This window comes from Schistocerca cancellata, chromosome 4 (genome assembly GCF_023864275.1).
Source record: "Schistocerca cancellata isolate TAMUIC-IGC-003103 chromosome 4, iqSchCanc2.1, whole genome shotgun sequence".
NCBI lineage: Eukaryota > Metazoa > Arthropoda > Insecta > Orthoptera > Acrididae > Schistocerca > Schistocerca cancellata.
This window is the reverse complement of record NC_064629.1, coordinates 541880117-541892851: the sequence shown is the minus strand read 5'-3', so window position 1 is coordinate 541892851 and position 12735 is coordinate 541880117. Positions and strand designations below refer to the sequence as shown.

General features: G+C 38.6%; 1 protein-coding gene across 8 annotated transcripts in view; it reads right to left on the bottom strand.

Moving 5' to 3' along the window:
• LOC126184785 (phosphatidylinositol 4-phosphate 5-kinase type-1 alpha-like) overlaps positions 1 to 12735 on the bottom strand; it is a 314413-nt gene that overhangs the window by 283556 nt on the left and 18122 nt on the right. The window lies entirely within an intron of this gene.

Sequence of the window (12735 nt, the reverse complement as noted above, 5' to 3'; positions counted from 1 at the left end):
TTTTTCTAATTCCTTTGAAGTTTCAGAGAATATATACACAATTTTGTCGGTTCAGGTTAATTTCAGAGCAGTTTCTCGTAAATATTAGAGTATTCAGTTCATAAACAAAGTGGGATCGTGACCAATTGAGAAGTATAAAAAAGAGTGTGGTTTTCCAACTAGAATTTTGGATGACTTCACAGTTCAGATTTTGATAATTATTTTTCCTGTGGGTTGAGGTCATCACAAGGTCTTGATGTGTGGTGGTACAACATGCAATGTGTGGTTTTCATGAGCAATAAAAAGGGCAGAAATGATGTTTATGTTGATCTCTATTCCAATTTTCTGTACAGGTTCCATAACTCTTGGAACCGAGGTGATGCAAAACTTTTTTTTTGCTGTGTGTAATTACACCGCAACAGACTTTGGAAGTGAGACAGTCTAACCTTGTCACTGTTTATATTTCTCTACAATTACTTTTGACCCATTTCTGGCACTGTCCTGCTGTTTTATCATATACATCCACTAACAAACTGCAGTTCTTGTATTAAATTATAATTTCTCTTTTCACAATTTTTGTATTAACAGAGAAAGGAGGAGGGATGCTGGGGGGGGGGGGAGGAGAGGGGGAGGGGGAGGGAGAGAGAGAGAGAGAGAGAGAGAGAGAGAGAGAGAGAGAGAGAGCGTGGGGGGGGGGGGGGGGTTTGACACACACACACACACACACACACACACACACACACACACACACATATTCAGCTTATAGGTGGTTAATGCAGCAGTTTGGACAAAAAGTGTTGATACTACAAGCAATATACAACTAGTATTGTAATTTCCTTAAATCATCAAGTGAAAATGAAGCCTGCAACACACAATGTGTGAAACAGCCAAGTTTTAGGATGGGATGGAATGTGGTTTTTAGAGACAGCAGTTAGCTTGTAACAAAATAAGGACATGATGGCAGACTTTCTGACATGGAGGACATTGGCACCAAAATACATTCTACATGATTCTTTTGTGGATGATTTAAGGATTACTAGCATAAGAAAGGAAAATGATGGCACACTACAAGCGGACACTGCATTTCCCCTTTAACAAAATATGCCCGTGGCAATTAAAGCAAAAGATTACCAATGAATCTAGAAACAGAAGGCACGTCTTCTCAGAATGTTCTAAATAATTGTATAAATTTATTTGCTGTTGCAACAAAGATCTACTTGTGAAGTGAATGTAATACTATTTGGAGAACCATACGACCCACCTAGGGCTTTGAACTTTACGGTCAGAGTTCACTGTAGTTCTATGGGAAAGGAGTGACTAATGTTTGGAAGTTGTACAAGTTTAACCACTTGTTAGTGTTTCATCTTGCAGCTCCCTATTATCTCAGCACACTGCAACCCATAATGCTAAGGTTCAGTAACACCCAGTTTCTCTGTAGAAGATGATACTCCACCTCTAAAGAGAAACGTACAGAATGTCCACAGTAGTCCGAGACTATTTTGCCATCCTACTCAAGCCAGTTTGAGGTGATCACTACCTGGAGGCACGCAGAGCCAAAAGGAAAGTTGAGGCTCCCCTCCTAATCCTCACAATTTAGTTTCTTTTACAGTCCTGACAGTCATGTAGACCTAAGTTAACTACATGGAGTCAGCTGCTATCACAAAATTCCTGTAATATTACTTGGCTCATACATCCTAATTCATCTATCACATTGTCATATTACACCATCTATTTCGATTTCTTCGCTACTAATTCTTTAATTAATCAACTGTTTATACAAAAGTATTTTGAGCAAGAAAACTGAATATCTAGATTATGAATTCCAGTCACATGGGTGCCCCATATTAAAAGGAAGTTAGGAAATGAAATGTAAGAAAGGGAAACAACTGTTGATTACCATACCCTATGAAAAATGACAAGGTATGGAGACACACACACACACACACACACACACACACACACACACACACACACACACACATATATATATTCAGATTATAGACGGATAATGCAGCACAGTTAGGACAAGAAGTATTGATGCTATGAGCAGTATACAACTAGTATTGTAATTCCATTATATTTAACAGCTGGCAATGTATGTGGTGAATGATCACTGATTGTGTATTCAGACAACAGTGGGTCTACCAACTTATGTATTTGCAATACATTATATTTGTTGAAGTTGAACCTCAACTGTAGGTCTCTGCACCAATCACAGGGCCAGCATAGGTCTTTTTGCATTTGATACAATTATGTAATGCCAAGGCTGCCCTACACACAAAGGTGTCATCAGTGAACTGCCCCATTGAGTTTCCAATGGCAACTGCCATTTATATACATAATGTGAACAATAACTGTCCTATAACATTCTCTTTGGGGTATGATTGAAGTTACTTTCTCACCATTAACAATGATGTGTCAAGTTCTATTTGTCAAAAAATCTTCATTCGCAAAGCTGGTCCCCTATTCCACAAGCTTGTGCATGAAAATCTGATAATGTAGGGAACACTTTCTGGAGGTCAAGGGACATGGCATCAGTGAGGGCTACCCTATGGCTCTCAGAGAACAACAGAACATGATGAAATTCACTAAACTGCTGTTTGTGGAATTCAAGTACATTTCTACAAGAGGATTTCAGTCTCCAGTAATATCACAATACACAAGTATAAAACATGTCCCATAATTCTACAACAGATTATTGGTGATGTAGGTCTACAGCTGCGTGCATCTATGCAACGAGCATCTCAAAAGATGGGACTGTGTCTTTCTCTGGTAAGTTTAACCACTTAACACTGCTGTGACTCATCATAAATTGCTGTTAAGCTGCATGTCCACTAGCAAGTAAACTTCTGCATGTCCCTTGCAGAAGTTATCTCTGCAAAGTTATTTGTTGTGGAAACACCCTCAGCAAGTTGACTTTCACAAGTTCTGTCTACTTGCAGAAGCAGCTCCTGCAAGTTAGTGGAAACGGTCTTGCAGCCTCAAATTTGTCAGATGCTGAAAGTTTTTCTCAAATTTACAGAAGTTTTGCGTGTTCAATACCAGTACGACAATGTCATTGTGGAAAAGGAGATTGTTGCAGAGACAGATGAATCTAAACAAATGTACCAATGGAATCCATGAACATATATATTTTGTCACCACCGAGCCAAGGAAATGAGAAAAAATTAACCAATTACTTTGTTTCACCAGAAGGGAAAGTAGCATGGCAGTAGAGGTGACTTTAAATTTTAGTTGACTTTTAACCTTAGCGGAAACATAAATGCCTGTGTGGGGTTGCTGGTCCCCCATCGGGCATCTCCTCAAGTGGTGGATTGGGGAACATCCTCCACATATGGAGGGTACCAGGGAAATAAAATACTTGGGGGGGGACCAAAACCAGCAGGTATGAGGGCCAATGGCTTGGAAGAAAGGCAGAGGAGCCTCCAACTATCAACTGCTGACTTGCAGTCAGTAGAGGGATCTACAAAGGCTAAGGATGTTCTCCTGAAAATGGAACCAGCTACCCAGCGAGCTGTAAGAAGCAACCCCTCAAATGGTTTGGCGGAAGATTAACAATCTTTCCCTGTAAAAATCACTTGTTGCGAATGCTAACAAAGGAATAAGCCAGACAGATAGTTTGATCACAACCCCAGCAAACAAATAAAGGATAAGAGATATGTACAAAGAAACATGGAATGTGCGGAGCCTATACCAAGCTGGAGCCTACGGCAGCTGCTACAGTAACTAAACAATTACGGTATAAAACTATTGGCTCTCCAGGAAATTAGGTGGAAGGGAAAAGACATAATGGACTCAGGAAATTTCACAATTGCTTTAGTGGCGGGAGGACAAATACCTTTGGTACAGTTTTGTGGTTGCTAAAGGACTGAAACATGCTGTAATACGCTTCGAACCAATCGATGAACAGATGTCCATATTAAGATTAAGGGGAAAAATTTTTCAACATAATTATAAATGTACATGCACCCACAGAGGAGATAGATGAACAACAGAAGGATGAGTTTTGTAGCAAAGTAGAGCAGTTGTATGATCAGGCTCCTAAACATGATGTTAAGATCTTAATAGGAGACTTGAATGCAAAAATAGGAAAAGAAGAGGCTTATCAGCCAATTATAGGAAGAAATAGCCTCAATGAAATATCAAATGACAATGGAATTAGGGTTGTGGATTTTACTTTTACTATAAGTAAAAACATGACTTTCAGCAGTACATGGTCTCCACACACCAATATACACAAAGAAACATAGATGTCACCAGATGGACAAACTAGAAATCTGATAGACCATATATTGAATGACAGGAGGCACGGATCAGACATAATGGATGTTAGGAGCCAATGTGGAGCTGACTGCAATTCAGACCATCATCTAGTGAGAATTAAGTACAGGCAAAGGATCTCACTAAACAGAAAGGCCACAAACAGAAAAGTTTTGACATTAAGAAACTAAAGTCAGAAGAAATACGGAGAGCATATCATGCAAAAATAGAAGAGGGGATTAAGAATAATACTGACGCATCAAATGAACATACAGAAATAATGTGGAAACAATGTAAGACTGCAATTCTCCAGGCAGGTTTTGGGACATGTACAGGCTCAAATGAAGGTAGATTGGTTTGATGAAGAATGTATGAGAAGAATTGAGGAGCGTAACACAGCACGAATGTAATTATTTCAGAGAAGAACTAGAGCAAATCTGAATGAATATAATGAGAAGTGCCGTGTAGCTAAGAGGGTTTGCAGAAAGAAGAAAAGAGCACTAGAAAAGAAAAAAATGGAAGAAATTGAACAGCTAGGAGAAGAAAAGCAAGTACATGAAATGTATCAAAAGATTAAAGAAGGAAGACTGGGTTTCAAGCCAGAACAAATACATGTAGAAACAAAGAAGGGGATTTGATAGGGGAGAGTAATAAAATACTTGACAGATGGTCAGAATACTTCCTACAGTTACTGAACCCAGAAGAAGAAGGATTAGAACTGGTGGAAATAAGTTGTTATGGACCAGAGTTCTTAACACCAGAACCCACACTGGGGAAAGTCATACAAGTCATTAAGACCTTAAAAAATAATAGGGCACCTGGAGAAGATCAGATCCAGACAGAACTTCTCAAATATGGTGGGGAAGCATTGTGGAAAGCAATACATAAAGTAATACTGAACATCTGGCAGGAGGAGAGCATGCCAATGGAGTGAAAAATGGCTATTATGTGCCCCATACATAAAAAAGGAGATTAAAAACTGCCAGAATTACTGAGGAATATCCCTGCTAAATACTACATATAAAGTGTTCTCCAAGATCCTAATTAAGAGGCTTACTACCTATGTGGAAGAGAGAATTGGAGACTATCAGAGTGGCTTTAGAAGAAATAGGTCAACAACTGACCAAATATTCACAATATGCACACTGCTTGAAAAATGTTATGAACATCAAATAAACATAAATCAAGCCCATGACAGTATCTCGAAAGTGGCATTGCAGAATGCGATGGAACAGGCAGGAATACCTAAGAAGCTCGTTAAACTTACTACGATGACCCTCAGTGAAACTGACTGTAAAGTAAAAATATAGGGCGAAATCTCCAGAGAAGTGGAAGTGAAGAAGGGACTGAGACAGGGTGACAATATCTCCTCACTGTTACTCAACCTCTGCCTAGAAAAAGTCATAAGTCAGATAGAGATAAATAGAGGAGGAGCCATTTTTAATCATTCACTGCAGTACCTGGCCTACGCTAATGATGTGGTATCATTCGCACGAAACACCGCTGTGCTGGCTGATGCCTATCAACAACTAGAGAGAGGTGCAAGGGAACTGGGCCTGGTAGTCAATGTCGAAAAGACCAAATACATGGCAATGACCAACCAGCGAAACCTACCAAATCTCAGGATAGCCAACAAGGAGTTTGAAAGGGTGAGAGACATCAAGTACCTCGGATCGACTATTACAGACACGAATAACATCAGCAGTGAGGTGAAAGCTAGAATAGCAGCAGGCAACAGATGATACTTTGCCACACTACCCACTTCTATCACGAAAATCTAAAATCCTCATTTACAAAACAATTATGAGACCAGTTGTTATGTAAGGTGCCGAGACATGGACCATGACTGCAAATGAGGAAAGGATCCTTAACATTTGGGAGAGAAAGGTTCTGCATAAAATATATGGCCCAATATACAATCAAGAAGATTGGTGCATCCGTAGAAATGCAGAATTAGAACAACTTTTCGAAGAACCTGACACTGTCACTACCATTAAAATAAGAAGACTGCGATGGGCAGGACACGTGGTCAGACTGGAGGAAGACAGAACATGTAAGAAGATTTTTGATGGCAAGGCTGGAGGCAGACGATAGAAGGGACGTCCCAGAGAGAGGTGGGTGGATGGAATTGAAGAGAACATGAAAAAGCTGGGTATCAGTGGATGGAGACGGAAAGCCATGGACCAGATAGAATGGCAGGATATTGTGACGCAGGCCAAGGCCCTCCAATGGCTGTAGAGCTGAGCCGAGCAGCAGCAGTAGTAGTAGTAGTAGTAGTAGTAGTAGTAAACATAAATGCATTATGTTTGTAACAAATAATGTTTGCAGAAATTGAAGAGTAATTAAAATACAATCTCTTAGTGATGTAGCTTAAAGCATTTTTGTATCCTGTTTTTACCTTTGTAATAAAAGTAATAAATACCATTTACAAAAGTTGAAGAATAATTTAAAGGTGATCTCTTGGTGATACAGCTTGTAGTATTTTTGTGTCCCAGTTCAGAACATTTCATTGTTCAATACACATGAGATTTTTGAAAACTGCATATGACATTCTCATGAAGTTTTTAATCTGAGAGAAATCCTCTGATTTTAATTCATTCAATAGTGATTCTTGATAAATATATACACCTCTGTATCCATTTCTTCACCCAAACATTTGTTTCCTTAGGTTTTTATTTTTGTCACAAATTTTCTTCAGCAGCAACAACAAATCATCTTGCCCTAGTGACTTCCATAAGTAAACTTGTGCAAGTTTTCGTTCTAGTATGAACACCACAGCAAGTGCTTGGAGAAGTTACATGCTGAAGGACATGCACCTTTACAATGGCGACAAATTCTTTCACAGAATGTATATAGAACTGAACAGGTATCTCATCAGGTCTACCACCTTTTCTCTGCAGATGAATTTTAGTTGATTTCTTACATCACTGTCTCAATATTTATTATTCTCACATAGGAGCAGCAACTGAAAGAAGGAACTATAGCATGATTTTGCTCTGTGAAACAATTTTGTACGAGTGAATTCAGTATTTCAGTTTCAGTACCAGTGCATCACAGACAGTATGCATAGATGAGTGTCACCCATTTAGTGAATTTACACAAGAAAAAATTACTTAAATTTTTTCCAGATTGGCAGATAGAATCATACTTTTGAATATACTGAACACCTATCTCTATGCACTCTTTGTGCTCATTTTGGTTTCATTCAGATTTTGTTTGTGAAATGTGTTTTGGCTTTGTTTACATCTACAATGAAGTTGTATCTCTGCTTTTCCTGGAAACTTAACCACAGCTGACTTTCCCCATTCTTAACAACCTTGATCAGCATTTTTCTGCCTAAGATGCTGGTGAATACTCATTAAATTTTATATAAAGATACCACACATTTTCAGTTCCAATGATGAATGTTTGAGGTTACCTGCTCAGGTAATCTAAAAGGTAATCTTTTGAGTTGACATGGGTCATTTATCACCTGCACACTGCCACAGACAACACAGACTTGCATGGTGTAGATCCAGAGTCAACTGGGTCACTAAGTGGCATTCTGTGGTGTTCAGCAATGAGTCTCACTTCTATCTGTGGTAGTCTAATTGACACTAGTGTGACCATAGATGATTTGATGAAATGTGACAGGAAGCAGTGATTCTTGATACCCAAACCTCTCAAACTCCTAAAATTATCGCGTGGGGAGCTGATGGATATAATAACAGAACTGATGTAGTAATTGTTGACTGTTCACAAGTTTGTACAAAGAATGGTAACACCTTTTGTTATATCCCTTAAGATGAAATAACCAAATGCCATATTCCAGCAGTTAATTCAACAAACAACTTGAGGAATGGCCTGCCCAATCCCCTGACTTGTCATCCACAGAGAATGTCTGGGGCGCAATGGGATTTGTGCTTGTGGGGGATCACATTTCATACTGATGTTGATGACAGACATCAGTTACAAACTGAATCAAAGTTTAATCATTTAACAGTAATTATGTGACGAATATCTCCACAAGTTTGACAAATATCAGAGTGATGCTTCATGGTATACCGTTTAAATTTCCACCACTTTATTTTCCTGAGAGACTCAATTACTCATCTAACATGGAGTTTCAGTTACGATCCAGTTAAAAATGTATGACTTTTCAATCATTTTCTTGAAAGAAAAATACCTGACTACCCTAATTTTTTTTCTTTGCCTGGGAGCTGGGGGTGGGGGTGGGGGGGGTGCATGGTCCTCTTTGTCCAAATGTACTGCCTAACAATGGGCAGCATCTCATGTATGGACTTTATTTGTAAGAGGACGGTGCCATGCAACGAGTACCAACATGAGTCTTCCATCCAGGAATTTGTGACCCCACCACTATCTGTCATACATCCTCAGGTGAGAACAAACTGGCAAAGGCATATTACAAGGGGCAGCAACATGCAATGCTGGAGCCACTAGTGGTACCACAACCATTGCCTCATGTGCTTCACTGCTGCCATGATCCAAGGCAGCAGCCTAAGGCTTGTAGACTGTGTCTAAAGTCACTTCTAGCTGTTTTCAGACAGCAACCAAACTGCCCTTCATTCTGCACAAAAGTACAGTTCCATTCAGCTTCCACTACATACAACAACTGCTTGTTTCAGCTGGAAGATCACAGCTTCCAGCATGTAACTCTAGTAAACATTCTTGCAAGACAAGACTGTATGTATTTTGTAAATGTGCTGTGGACATGAAACTGCTCTCAAAGAGATTTTATTTTCTGATTTATCAGTCTATCAGGCACCAATATACATCTTCCATACATATTTCAACAGACTACACTACGTTCCTTCAGTGGTCATTAAAACAGGAGTAAGAAAAGATACTGAAAAGCCAAATTGCAATACTGAATTTAATTTTTTGTCAATATAAGTGCATAATAGGACTTGGGTCATGAACATCATTTTCTTGAACATTTCCAGACAGAGGTTCCTGCGTAAGTATTATTGACCTTTAATAAAAACTACATATATTACATGTGGAGTTTGTGCAGACTTACATTTCTCATAAGCTGCTTACTATTTCCGATTACTATTTCTGATAGTACTGGGCAACCAGGTAGTTAGGACTTAAAATGATGTTATAGCATGGGCATACAAGGTGGTCTTCTCTGTGTAATTCCTAGTATTTCAGATGTGGAAAAGGTATTTGCAGTCAAGAGGTGAAGTGAACGCTGGAGCAACAGTAAGAAATAATGTGAATATCAAAGTCCATGATACAGAAACTTTGTAGTTTGGTGGCTTCATTGACAGACTGATGAAAAACTACATGGCAGCAGGATTTTTGTTTGTGTTAATTTGTTTAATCTGTCCAAAACACAAAATTAACAGAACTAACACTTCACAGTTCTATACAGGATTTTGTCAGCTCACTTTACTGCTTAACATTCCATACAAAGGCATTCCCCTTCAATGTTCATCTGCATCCTGTGAGGGAGGAAATCTGTAAGTTGAGTAATAAATCTCTCATTTTCGGCTATCTCCCCCAGGCAGCTAGTGCCCAGTTTTGAAGATCATCACTGGTTCTTGTCGTGGAGTCTATTTTGCTCCGCTCATTCATTTTCAACGAGGTGGAGGTCTGGTGCAGGAGGAGGCCAGTCAAGAAGACAAATCTCATTCTGTTCTGCAAACCACACCTACACCATACTTGATGTCCATATTGGAGACTGACGTTAATGGAAACAAACCAATTCTTCAGAATATAGATGTCACACTGATAGGTTTGTAACATTACCCAAAATGTGAGTAAAATGGGTTACATCCAGTCAGCCATCTATCCAATGAAGTCACCCAATTCCATGGGAACACCAAGCACCGAACTGCCACAGACACACGACCACTGCAGGATAAGCCATGGATATATTTGTAGCCAAAACAGACAACAAGCCGCTTATATAATCATAATGTTCCACCATTTACTGTACAAAATACTAATTTGTATAAAAATGTTACATTCCTTTAGTTGAGAGAGACATATTCCACAGCAAATACCAATTAGCGGAGTTGATTATCGTGGAGATTCCTTTTGATGGCTATGTGTTTGTTTTATAATCCAGCCTCCTGATGCCAGCATCAAACCATATCAAACAATTCAGGAAACACAATAATATGTTTCAGCTGCTCTACATTTTATTACAATATTTGCTGTAATGTGTTTATGAGATCATTATCCTGAACTGGAGTTGCTACATGATAACATTCAGTTTCCACATGCTTGCTGGATCCTTAGTATCATTTCATCAATCATTGTGCAGTCCATTAAGAAACTCCATATCATTCCCAAGCATCAAATTCCCTTTCTCTAAAAGAGCAATGATGATGTCATGGATAGCTTGCCAACAATAAGGAATGGATCATGAATAAAGTGGCTGGAATAGAAGCAAGTTGTTTCTGGTATCTGACCTTCAAGTATGTGCTGTCATTGGTTACTAAAAAACGAATGGTGTGATAACTTTCTGGGTTAGTGTGTCAGTCAATGCAACAGAATCCCATCATCACATCAGGGGATAATGTCTAACATGATAAATGACTCTAGAATGACATTCCCCTTTGGGCGCCGTGTTCCCACATGGAAGTTAAACACTTTAGTTTATCTAAACTTGTCCATAGAGGGTTTGGGTTACTAGATCTTAGTTTTTGGAAAAATCTAGGGCAACAATCACCATTCAGTGCTTTAAACTTTCAACTAAAGAGTTGGTGCAGTGACTGCTCAGCAATCAGGATGTCGTGGGTTCAAATCACTGTGCACACTTTCTTACCACATTGAAATTTGAAAGTATTTAACAAAAACTGAAATTTAACTTTACTTTATGAAGTAATTACAGTTCACAAAGAGATTAACAGAACAATAATACAAAAAGATATGAGTTACGATTATCCATATTTTCAATAAATGAGGCCTAGTGACCTAACACTTTTATTTGAGTTACTTTTGAGTGGACCACAATCAGTGTGTCAAGGTACACAGAAATCTGAGGGTCACTGGGTGTAGTCTCTCCTTGGCAGAATTCAGTAATAAACTATAATCATTAGAAAACTTCAGTGCTCATTCTCCTGTTGCTGTGCAGATATAATTATTTTTGCCAAAGTCACAGCCATCATATGTATGTGCGCTAACAGTAAATGTTGCAGCCAGTTTTATTATAATTGCAACCACAAGTAACATTCATATACTTATAGTCTAAAATTTGTACATCTACTATGGAAAATTAACTGCACATAATTGGAACAAAGGGATATTTTCCATACGGTACTTGCCTCTTATGGTAACTGGGGAGGGGGTGGGGGGTTTATTGTAACTTGACATGGAATCAAACATCTGCCCCTATACATAGAAAGTTTAGTTAATAACAGCACTTTTTTTCGCAGCAGAGCTTTTTATCTTCTTGGAACAGGTTCAGAATACAGATATGATTATTTTTGCATAGTATTTAAACTAATAATTCCTCTTCCACATGTTCTCAATGTAATCTGGAAAAAAGGCACACTGCATTTCATTTGTATCAGTGTTGCACTGGACTGAACGGTTGTAATTTTCCACCGCACTTTTTGTGCTGCAAAGTGTGCATATATTTACTGTTCTTTATATGTTCATTTTTCTGCTTCTTTTGTAAGTCATATTTTTATCCTTCCTTAATGTTTCAACATTCATCACATTTATAATATCCCCGCATGTTGAGACACTACTACATTTACATACATTTTTAACAAGAGGACAGATGCTCAGAAAAGCAGAATACTCAACAGAAGTGGTGTCATAATAAACTTTTAAGCTGCACTGCAGAAATTAAGTTGTATGATTAATCTGTCTACATGCAGTACATTGAAAACACAGTCACGTGAAAGTAGTATGAATAGTAAACATACAGGATGAGTTAGGAGGAAAGGCACACGTTTTGAGGGGGCAACAGTTGGTGATTCTGAATGAAAACTTCAAATGAACAGATGCCCTTTGCTTAACCATATCCAACACATAACTACAAGAAAATCTCAGGCGTCAAGTCATTTCTTGGCCACCGAAGTCACCCTATTTTACTTCATTAGATTACTTTTAGTGGCATGGCTTAAGAGTGAGGTCTACAGACACAGACTGGACACATAGGAGGAACCTCTCACTCCTATTTTACATGCATATGCTCAAGTAAATGACTGTATGAATGAGCAACACAGCAGCTGTCTATAGCAGGTGCAAAATGAACTGCAGTCGATGGTGGACTTTTGGAACATATTTTGAGAGGAAATGAACACAATTAAAATATTAGATCACAATGTTTCATTTACTATTAGCTGCATTTGTCCTCTTCCCCACTGTTTTCGTCAGTTTCCTCGGAAACTGTTGAGAACCGGACATACATTCATATGGTGCTTTTTATTCAGAATCACCAATACTGCCACCTCTTGAAGCATTACCTTTCCTCCTGACTCACCCTGTATAATGTAGAAAGAGGGAGTAAGAAGACAAACAGAACTTGTATTC